Genomic DNA, 11042 nt, shown 5'->3' with positions numbered 1-11042 from the left:
CCTTCTGCTCACTAGCAGGTATACCCCTCCCTTTCTGCTCACTAGCAGGTATACCCCCCCCTTTCTGCGGGCATCTTTTTACTATTGGCAGCAATTTAAGTTGGGTGTTTCTGACTTTCTGACTTGCCTTCCTGGTCCAAAGTAACTTGCTTGCATGTTAGAAACAGGGTCTCATGTAGCCCAGGCTAGCCTCGAACTCTACAAAACCCAAGCTGGCCTTGGACTCTTGATCCTCCTGCCTCTACCTCCAGAGCGCTGGGATATAAGGTGTGCACCACCATACCCAGTTTATGCAGTGCTGGGGATGCCACCCAGGGCTTCCACCAACTGAGCTATGCCCTCTGCGCCAAAGCAACTCAATTAACAAGACATGGTAGATGGCTACAGAACCAAAGACTGACTTTTTATTAAGACGGACTCTCACTGTGTAGCCATGGACGGAATTCACTACGTAGAGCAGGCTGGCCTTGAACTCCCAGAGATCCACCTGCCTCTGCCTCCTGAGAGCTGGGATTAAAAGTGTGCATCAGCATGCCGGGCCAGGGGCCAGGAATGGGGTGGAGGCCTGAGGATGCCTTGGCGCGAGCAGCTGGTGAGGCTTGGGAGTCCGCCTGTGATATTTGACTTCATCTGTTGCCCCTGAGATCTGGTACTAGCCATCCGAGTTATTATAGCCCTGGGCAAAGCCCATGTTTCCAGATGTCTTCCATATTGGGATGGAGGGGAGCACTACACAGGAGCACCACAGATAAGGGATCCCCTGTCCAAAGCCAGAGGTCCAAGTGTGGCTCCAGGGCAAGGAAAGGTGCTCTGTATGGAAGACAGAGCCTGATGTAGGCCCTGCCCTGCTTTTCCTTGGGTCTGCTGAGTGGCCTTGAGTGCCGCTGAATGTCTGTGAGCCTTCGTATTCAGTAAATACATCATAACAAAGAGTCGGGGTACATGGACTAGGCTGGGTTCCATACGAGGACCCTTTCTTCCTCCATCTCTGTCCATCGTGATGTCTCTCGATTTTTTCTTCTTCCTTCTCCTGCTTGTTCATTTCCCAACATTTGGGTTTCTTGCAGAACATCCAAAGGCCTTTTTCCTTTTCCCTCTCCTTCCTCCATCCATCTCTCCAAGTATTTTCCTTCCCAGGGGGCCCTCAGTAGCGCCTTCCGTCCAGTGCACGAGAGCCTGCAGAGCCTAGGACTCATGATGAAGATGAGAACACCCCCCCTTCTGGAAACTGAATCTAAAGACCAGGCTAGGGCTGAGGCTGAGGATTTAGTCCAGTGCAGGTGGCTGGCTGGCATGGTGGGAGACTGAGTGTTCTGGGCAACTCCTGTCTTTCCTCCAGTCAGAGAGCTCGGGCTTTCCCCAGGTTGCAGGCAGCCTGGTTGATCTAAGCTGGGGTTTCACAGCTGTCCGAGGATGTGGCAGGGACCACAGGGTTGCAGGAAACCTTCCCACAGCACGAGGCTCCCCCTGTGACCCAGTCACCCTGGGACACCCTTGTCTACACTTGCCAAGTCACCTGGTTCTTTGTTGGACAGGCAGATACCTCAGAACGCAGCTTGAAGTCAGCCAGACCTAGGTTAGATTCCAGCCACGTGCCTGAGCCTCCAGGACCCTCATGGTGTCAAGCAGGAGGTGGTTAGCAGAACCTGTCCCCGGGCTGTGGGGAAGGACCGATAGGTGACAGCCAAACAGGGCTTCCTACAACGCTGGCTCCCCTAAACATCACCAAGACTCACTAGAAGTTGGTCCCTTCCCACCTTGAAAAAGAGTTCCAAGTGATAGAGTGTCCATCCCTCCTTCTGGGAGGGCGCTGTGGACAGGAAGCAGGAACACAAAGGATGCCTCTTCTACCCTACTGTGACTCCCTCTTCCCCAAACTCCTGTCCCCTAGGCAGCTACACTGTCCACATACCCAGGGTGGCTGGGCCCTCCCACCAGAGACCACGCCCTGGTTCCCTTAGGGGCCCTGGTTTGTTAGTCTCTGAGTGTGCAGTTGCCGCACATGGGGCCCTGGCGCTTGCTGCACCAACTTCCTGTTGGGCCTGTGGTCCTTGGTGGCATGCAGTTCAGCAGATGATGACTCAGCCATCCACCCAGCAGGCGGAATGTATCTCTTCTGCGGGTCCCAGTCTACAGCAGGTACCCAGGGTACTTTGGGCCTTGCTTTCCAGGGCAGGTTTCCTTTTCTGGTACGGGGCTGTGCCGGCTCCCTGGGCAAGCCTTGAAGCTACTGAATATACGGGGTTAGCTCTTGCACAGATGCATGCTGCCCCACCCTAGGTTCCTTGTGCTCTTGTGCAGCTTCCTGTCTGACCTACCAGGACCCACAGCAACCAAGGACACATAAGGCGCAACCGCTGCTCAGACAGTTGCAAGCAAGGTGGCGAGGCCTGACTGACACAGCTCCCCAGGGATTTCTGCTTTCATCCCTGAGGTGGCAAGGAGGGACCGCTAGGAGATGGGGGGCTCTGCAGGGGTGACTCTGTTCCTTCTCAGAAGTGGCTGTGAGTGCCAGCTACTGAGCAGTGAGTGACTCCTGGAGAAGCCTGCTGTCTGCTCTCTCCTACTCTCTAGGAGGAGTGAGGCCTTCTTCCTTGATGAGGAATGTAAGCGTTCCTATTCTTCCTGGCTCCCCCAGCCCTTCTGCAGGCTGAGTACAAGGCTGGTGGGAAACTACAAAGCTCTTCCGTACCCTACAGCCCCATGCAAGGCAGGTGTCGCCGTGCCAGGGGAAAGGTCAGTGATGGCAGGGAGCTCCTCGGGGCCTGCCAGGCTTTCTCATTTTCACCCCCACACCTCACACACACACACACACACACACACACACACACACACACACTGCAGAGTAACGGTACAGGGAGTGGCCACAGTTGGGGAAGGGTGAGGATAAAGCTGTGGGCTTCCCAGTATTTGCAAGACATCCCAGTGCCTTGTGTGCATTGAAGGGAGGGAGGAAGGAAGAGAGGAGGGACTTCCGCCAGAGTGTTGCCTCCACAGCCAAGAGCGCTGGGCCAGGATCCTGAGGCTTGCCCTGAGCCCTCAGCACTGCAGGGGCCTCCTCCCCTGAGCACTACATAGCATTACTGTAGCTGTCAAGAGGTGTGATGGACCGGGGTAGGGGCAGGGATTGGGAGGTTATGGTCAGGAGGCAAGCCTGCTCTCTACAACCTGGACTCTGCACCTTAATCCACAACCCGGACTCTGCACCTTAATCCACAACCCAGTCTCTGCACCTTAATCCACAACCCAGTCTCTGCACCTTAATCCACAACCCAGTCTCTGCACCTTAATCCACAACCTGGACTCTGTGTGGGACTTGCCCTGAGTTCTGAGATGCTGGACGCTGGATGGGCTCCCAGCATCCTCCCAGACTCACCAGACATGGGTGATGCTACAACCACAGGGTGGTTTCTTCCAGGTTAAGAACACTGAGCCCCGCCCAAGCCCAGGATCTAAATATCCTTCTAGGAATGGGAATCTAGTGTCACTCGGGTCCCCAGCTGCTGACCCAGCAAACATAAGCTGTCTCTGTTCACAGGGAAGCTCGGTCCCTAGGTGCATGATAGGCGGCTGTGGGATTGTCAGGTGTCTGTCATCCAGGAAAAGGAGTGTGAACATTGTAACATTGTGTTGAAAGCTGTGGGATTGTCAGGTGTCTGTCATCCAGGAAAAGGAGTGTGAACATTGTAACATTGTGTTGAACAGAGGCGGGATCCTTGTCAGCTGTAATTTTTTTTTTTAATTGTAACAGTTTTTCAATGGTGAATTGTCTTCATGGGGGTGGTTTGTTTTCTGCATGGCGAGAATGGGGCTTTAAATGTAGCATTGAGAAGGTTAAGCTCAAGTCCTTAGACCATGATCTCTCTACAGGACAGCGAGTCCTCGGCTGTGTCATGTAATATTCCACTGGGTGATCTCCACCTTGTCTCTGTGGTCAGGGACTGTGGACGGGGTCGGCTGTGGTCTGAAGCACGTGACAGCCATGCTGTTCTGTGTCAGAGTGTCAGGTTCTCCTCCCATCCTCCCGTCCTCCCTCCTTCCTCTGCCCTGCTCCTCCAAGGCCTCAGGAGTTCTGAGGTATTTTTGTGATGGGAGATGGCTCAGGTGGTGGAGGGCTTACCATGCAAGCATGAGGATCAGAGTTCAGATGCCAAAAGTTGAACATGACCATCTGTGCTTGTAGTCCTAGCACAAGACAGAAGGACTCCTGGGGCCTACTGGCCGGCCAGTCTGGATAGATAAGTGAGCTCCATACTTAGAGAGACCCTATCTCAAAACTAAGAAGGAAAGCGATTGAGAAAGACACCCACCACATGAGGTCCTAGCCAAGACCCTGCCTCCCACTCCACCCCTGCTTGTGTGTGTGGTTCTCCTCACACCCACACCTATTCTGAACAGGATCCAGACGGGACCTGTGGGGAGCTGGGCTATGCTGATGCCAGATCCCAACCTGGGCCCTCCAAGCATCCCGGCCCTCTGCCTGCTCCCCACAGGCATAACTGACTTCCAAGTGAACCCAGCTTAGAGAGAGGAGTGGGCTCCTCTCAGGGCCCCTTCCTGAGCAGAGAGGAAGGGTGTGTCGCCCAAGCACGCTGTGTGGTTTCCAGCAGTTACACCTCTTCCTGTCTCCTCGTGAGGTGCCTCGTCAGCACCCAGCCTAGAGGGAGGCCCCGGCCCTGCCAGGTTGGCTAGGCAACCGTCCCAGGAGGCATGTTAGTGCTCTGATGAGACTCCCAACATCAGAGTCAGGATGAGCAAAATTACATCAGCTTTGTGAACAGAAGCGTGAGACCTTACTTCAGGCTGGGCTTTCTGAAAGGCCCTGGACTGTGGCACACCCAGTGGGCACCAGCCTCCTCCCTTCTGTCCCTTCAAGCCATGTGCATTGGGTATAGCCATACACGCAGGGCTGTTCAGTCGCTAGGCTACACACAGGTGCCTGCTTTGATAGAGTGGCACTCTCCTGCCCTGGGGGATACGAGGACAGAAATCAATGTGGACGTGGTGTTACGGGAGCAGCTTTCAAGGCAGTCTTTCATGTTCTCGCCTGGTATCCAGACTTTCAAGGCTCTTCCCTGTGTGGCACAGGTACCAGGGCTTGGCTCTTTCACGCTGTGAGTCTTTGTCAGATAACAGTAGATAGCACATACTGGCTGGAGTCCAAAGGACTCAGGGAGCAGCCTTTGAATTCTTGGGGAAATTCAGAATCTAGATGAAGCCACAGAGGACCCAAGGCCATGTACTCCACCAAGACACCATGAGCAGCATGGCCTCTCTGAGTATGGCTAGTTGGGATTACAGCAAGACTAGCCTCAGCTGGGTGTGGTGGTGCATGCCTGGGCCTCAAGGCTAGCAAGACCTTGGTGGTTTGACTGATGGTCTGTAGTTCAATACTCTGGGTCCTTGGGCAAACTTGGGATTGGCTGGGAGACTTGGGTTTGAAAGGTTTTGGGTTAATGTGGATCTGCAGCATGACCTTTAGGTAAAGATACACAGACACACACACACACACACACACAGACACAGAGACACACACAGACACAGATGCATACACACACTCACACGCAGACACAGACACACAGACACAGACACACATAGACACAAACGCACTCACACATACACACAGATACACATACAGACATAGACACACACACATAGACACAGACACACACACACACAGACACACACACACATAGACACAGACACACACACTCACACACACACTCACACATACTCACACACACTCACACACAGACACACACACAGACATAGACACACACACTCACACTCACACACAGACACACATATGCACTCACACACAGACACACACACATAGACACAGACACACACAGACACACACACACACATAGACATACACACAGACACTCACACACACACAGACACACACACTCACACACAGACATACTCACACACAGACACACACATACAGACACACACACACAGACACACACACAGACGCGCACACACACACACACATAGACACACACACAGACACACTCACACACACAGACACACTCACACACACACACACGCCCTGGGTCACAGGAGACCAAGGGAGGGAGCTTGTTAGCTCGGTACCTCGGTTTTTTGTGTATAGAATGGGGGCCTGGGCTCTATGATCTTAAACTCCCAATTAACGCTTACGATAAATGACCAATTATTTGGGGGCTAGTGTACCTCAGGATGTGAAAAGAACGAGTTGCTGAAGGACCCTGTCTTGAGCTCTTAACCTCATGGAGATTAAAGATCCATGGCCACTGAGAGCTGCCCAGGGCTCCTTGTCTATATGGGAAGAAGTTAGAGAGTGACTGGGCAGCTGAAGGCAGGAAGCCACAGGAGAGGCCCTATCTGGGCATGTCTGGATCAGGGAGCTGAGGGCAGAGAGGCACAGGAGTAGCAGGCTCTTTCCTGTTTGTCTGGGGGGCACACAGGTGTCCTGGCAGGCTGAGCTGGCACCTGAGGAGGCAGGCACAGGAGGCAGGGACAAGGTCGAGTGACTGATCTGAATCTCTCCTCTCTCTCAGCGTCCCTCTCCTCTGAGTGACTTGGCTGTCAGGCCTTGGACACGTGTGCCGGAGACACCTTGCTACATGTGGGTCACACCCTTGCTCTGAAGGCATACTGGACGCACACTCCCATGGCCTGCCACCAGGATTTCCACACGGCAGGAACATGTGGCTTTGGGTAGAACTCTCAGCCATGCAATCAGTGGAATGGGAAGATAAATAAGCCCGCGGTCCCTTGGGAGGCTTGTGTGTTGTGACGGTCACAGGACCTGGCAGTGCCTGGTGTGTTTCTTAAAGAGCTCCCAGCCCAGCTCCTCCCTGGTCACAGGGCTTGCATGGCCACTGAGCCTGCTCACATCTCGTGCTCCCGTCCTCAGCCAGGCCTTTCTCATTGCCAAGTTTGTTGTCTGAGGTTCTTCCTTTTCGCTTTCTCAGAGAGAGCCTTTTTTTAAAAAATATTTATTTATTTTATGTATTTTATGAATATACTGTAGCTGTCTTCAGACACAACAAACTGGGCACCAGATCCCATTACAGATGGTTGTGAGCCACCATGTGGTTGCTGGGAATTGAACTCAGAACCTCTGGAAGAACAATCAGTGCTCTTAACCACTGAGCCATCTCTCCAACCTTTTTTTTTTTTTGAGACAGGCTTTCTCTTTATATCCTTGGCTGTCCTGGAACTCACTAAGGAGACTAGGCTGGCCTTGAACTCACAAAGGTTCGCCTGTCTGTGTGTGTCTGTGTCTGTGTCTGTGTGTGAGTGTGTGTGTATCTCTGTGTGTGTCTGTGTGTGTCTGTGTATATCTGTGTGTGTGTGTCTGTGTATATCTATGTCTGTGTGTGTGTCTGTGTGTATGTTTGAGTGCGTTTGTGTCTATGTGTATCTGTGTCTGTGTGTGTCTGTGTCTACGTGTGAGTGTGTGTCTGTGTCTGTATGTATCTGTGTCTGTGTGTGTGTGTGTGTGTGTGTGTGTGTATCTTTACCTAAAGGTCATGCTGCAGATCCACATTGCCCCAAAAACTTTCAAACCCAAGTCTCCCAGCCAATCCCAAGTTTGCCATCAGTCAAAACCATCAGTCAAACCACCAAGGTCTTGCTAGCCTTGAGGCCCAGGCATCCATTTTCAGGTTGTCCTTCGTCTGAATGCAATTTCCAGTCCTATGTTCAGAATACAGATATTCAGACATATTTGGCCTTTCTAGAAAATGGTGGCTGAGAAAACTCAGTCCTGAAAAGTTGCAGAGGACCCAGGTCCTCAAGCAATTCTCCCACAGTTCCTGAGGGTGATAGAGGGAAAATGAGCCCCAGTCAATGCTGCCTAGGGCTAGCCTCACCCACGGTGGATACTGCCTAGGGCTAGCCTCGACCACAGTGAGCAGAGTGACTGCTTCCAGATGGGGTTGTGAGAAAGAGGAAATCTGCTACAAAGAAGGAAAGGTAGTTAGGCAGCATCCGACAAGCCACAGAACTGGGTATGGTCAGCAAGACAGGCAACTGGAACACTAGAAAGAGAGAGAAATCTGCCCAGGGTCAGGCCAAGGGTGTAGCTCAGTGGTGGAGCATGTGAAAAGCAGGCAAACGGGCCTCAATTCTATCTCAGTAGCACACACACACACACTCACACACATGCACACTCACACATTTCAGAGAGAACAACACACCTGGTATTGACCTGCCTCCACACCAGCACAAATGGATGCAGGTATCCACACACATGTGCACTCACATAAACACACACATACACACACATATGTGCATGCACACACATGTACATGCACACACATATGCACACATGTGCACACACGCGTGCACACATGTGCATACACATACACGCATGTGTGCGCACACATACACATGTACATGTACACATGTGCATGCACACATACACACATGTACACACACATACACACTGTGCATGCACACACACTGTGCACGCACACGCACACACATGTGCATGCACACACACACACATAAAAACTCGGGTGAGATGATTCTAGATTAGAAGAAACCAGAGAGAACTAGCTAGTGAATGCCATATAAGATCCTCAGCTGGCCCGGATTTGTCAAAATCTAAACAAGAACTTGGGGAACAATGGGAATTTGGACAGAGGCTGCGTAGCGTAGCGAGTGCTGATTCATTCATTCTCTTAGACTCGTCTTGATTCTGTGGTTCCGTGAAACAGGGATATGGGAGATGAAGCGCCTATGGGTGAAACTCAGGCCTAATGGTATCAGATGGTCTTGAAAGCTCTGCATGTGCGTGCATCCTGTGTGCGAATATGTCACACGGAGAGGAGGGGACTGGAGAGGAATGAGGGCGTGCACGCAGAGAGGCGGGCGGCCTAAGCCCTTGCTGCCCAGGATGAAGACTCGGGTCTTGGCTGCTGTTCTGATTGCTCTGAAGTTTGAAAGTTATCAACATAATTTGGGAAGCGAAAGGCAGGGGCTTGAATGGTGCCTCCTGACCCCTCTCTGTCCCCTCTCTTGTCATCTGCCTCAGCCTCCCCTTCCTGTGCAAACTGTTCTTAAAGCTAGGGTTTCTCTCTGCCTTCTGTCCTCATGACATTTGCACATCTCTTTGCTTCTGTAAGGCCTTAGTAAAGCTGCCAGCTTCAGCTTCCTCAAATATAAATCAAAAAGTTACCCAAGGTCACACATAGATGGAGCCGAGGAGGGGTGACAGTGAGAGCGGTTATGAGTAAACCTATTGGACCCAGACTTTGACCTTCAGCCAGACCCCTTCCTAGCCCTCTCAGGACTGGCCAGGGTCAGTGAGCTTCTGAAGCCAGCCTCCAGACTGTGGGAAATGCCCAGCCTCTGCCTGTCCTCAGATTGGGGGTAGGGGCATCATGGATCTAAGAGCACCCAACCTAGCTCCTATCTCTCCTTCAAACTGTGAGAGCGTCAGGGACCTGGGGTATCCAGCCCAGCTTCGCCTAAGGAGGGTTGTTAGGTTCTTGAGGCCCACTCAGCTCAGTACTGTCTGCCTCCCTCCATGGTATGGTACCTGCTGAACACAGCACCGGCCTACGTTATTCGCGGCCTCATTAGATGCTGGCTGCATCAGGATTGGCCGCTCGGAGGCTCATTAGATATTGTCCACGTCGGGATTGGCCGCTCAGCAGGTACAGTTGCTCCTGATTGGACAGCGACAGCTGCAGAGCCTCTGCCCGCAATTCTTGCAACCAGAATGCAAAGCAGGGGCTGTGGGAAATCTGCAGCTAAGCCCCTTCTCGACCAGAGCAGGGCTGGGCTGCAGATCCACAGGATTTTTAAAAGACAAATTTCTCATGCACCTTGAAGACTGGCGCACCTGCCCAGTGGCCAGTCCTGAGGGAGCTGTGGGTCCGGAGTCGGGGGAGGGACTGTGATCTCCAGACCAACAACACACTTCTTGGTATCCCTGCGACCTGAACTCCCCTCTCCCAGAACTGGAGTTAATTCCCGTTCCACACCTTTAGGTGCCATGAGCACCTCTGCTGGACAAAGCAGACATTGCACACCAAAGAAGGCTACCTCGGACAGATCCTTAGAGTCCCAACCCTGTCAAGGTCACAGCCCACAGCCACCTTCAGTGACACGGGCTGCCCACCCTTTCCAGCAGGCTGAGTTACACTCTTTTGCTCATTCAATAACAATTGTCTGTCAAGTGCTAGGCACTACAGGAACAGCGGACACACAGAACCCGGCCTTCACAGAACCAGCAGAGCGCTTGTGGAAAGAGAAAAATGGGCTGACCCTTAGGAGCGTCGGTAGTGACAGGTCCTAGGGGGAAAAGTCACACACAAAGGGACCAAGTGATGAGCGAGCATGGGGAGAAGTTTGGTGGTTTAGAACGAGGTGTGCGGGGACAGCCAGGGTGACCCTGGCATAGAGGCAAACCAGGGTACTCGGTAGACCTCTGGAGTCAAAGGTCAGAGATCCATGGGTGGGGATCTCCGCTGGGGGCCTCCTGCTGGGTGAAGTTAGAGAGTCCCCCAGACCAGGCAGGCAGCCGGGAGGTGTCTGCTGGTATCTGGTTTTTGCTCCAGATAGAATGGAAGTCGCAGGAGAGATTTGAGCACAGTAGTGGCAGACTGGACCATGGTCCAGGAGAAGCCGCCTGGCTCCCTGTGAAAGAGGCTGCTGATGGGATAAAGATGGTCTCTGGTGACCAGTTAGGAAGCTGTTGTGAAGCCTGTGGAACTGAGGCACCCAACAGTGGGCAGGGCTAGGGGGTGGAATGAGTCAGGAATATGGGCTAAGCATCTGGAAGGCTCAGCTGGTCCTCTGGCCTCGCAAAAGTCAGGGCCATAGGTGACACTGCCCGAGAGCTCAGAATCTGACACGTGAGGCTGAAACAGTGTGCCACTTCCTCGTGGAGATGCCAGAAGCTCTCGGCAGGTACATAAAAGGGACCGCAGACCACGCTGCAGGGCGGATACGGGAACATCTGGGCCTAGGACAGGAACAGGGTTCAGAGATGCAAAGCAGTTCAAGGCCGGAGCCTGAGCAGCTCCCAGAGTCGGAGG

The 11042-nt window shown here is 52.9% G+C and overlaps 1 protein-coding gene across 3 annotated transcripts in view; it reads left to right on the top strand.

The window, feature by feature from the left end:
• The window catches only part of Kcnab2 (potassium voltage-gated channel subfamily A regulatory beta subunit 2), an 87952-nt gene that overhangs the window by 29358 nt on the left and 47552 nt on the right, over positions 1-11042 (top strand). Inside the window, exon 1 of one of the 3 annotated variants that reach the window (XM_031379642.1) lies at positions 1965-2139. The exons of 1 other annotated variant lie outside the window; for it this stretch is intronic. The gene's annotated coding sequence lies outside the window, so the exon portion shown is untranslated. Of the gene's footprint in view, positions 1-1964; positions 2140-11042 lie in introns of those variants that run through there. One more of the 3 variants, XM_031379645.1, reaches the window with a different exon arrangement.

The sequence above is a fragment of the Mastomys coucha genome, unplaced genomic scaffold, assembly GCF_008632895.1.
Source record: "Mastomys coucha isolate ucsf_1 unplaced genomic scaffold, UCSF_Mcou_1 pScaffold18, whole genome shotgun sequence".
NCBI classification, from domain to species: domain Eukaryota; kingdom Metazoa; phylum Chordata; class Mammalia; order Rodentia; family Muridae; genus Mastomys; species Mastomys coucha.
Note: the sequence above shows the minus strand (reverse complement) of the source record. Positions and strands in the feature narration are given on the sequence as shown.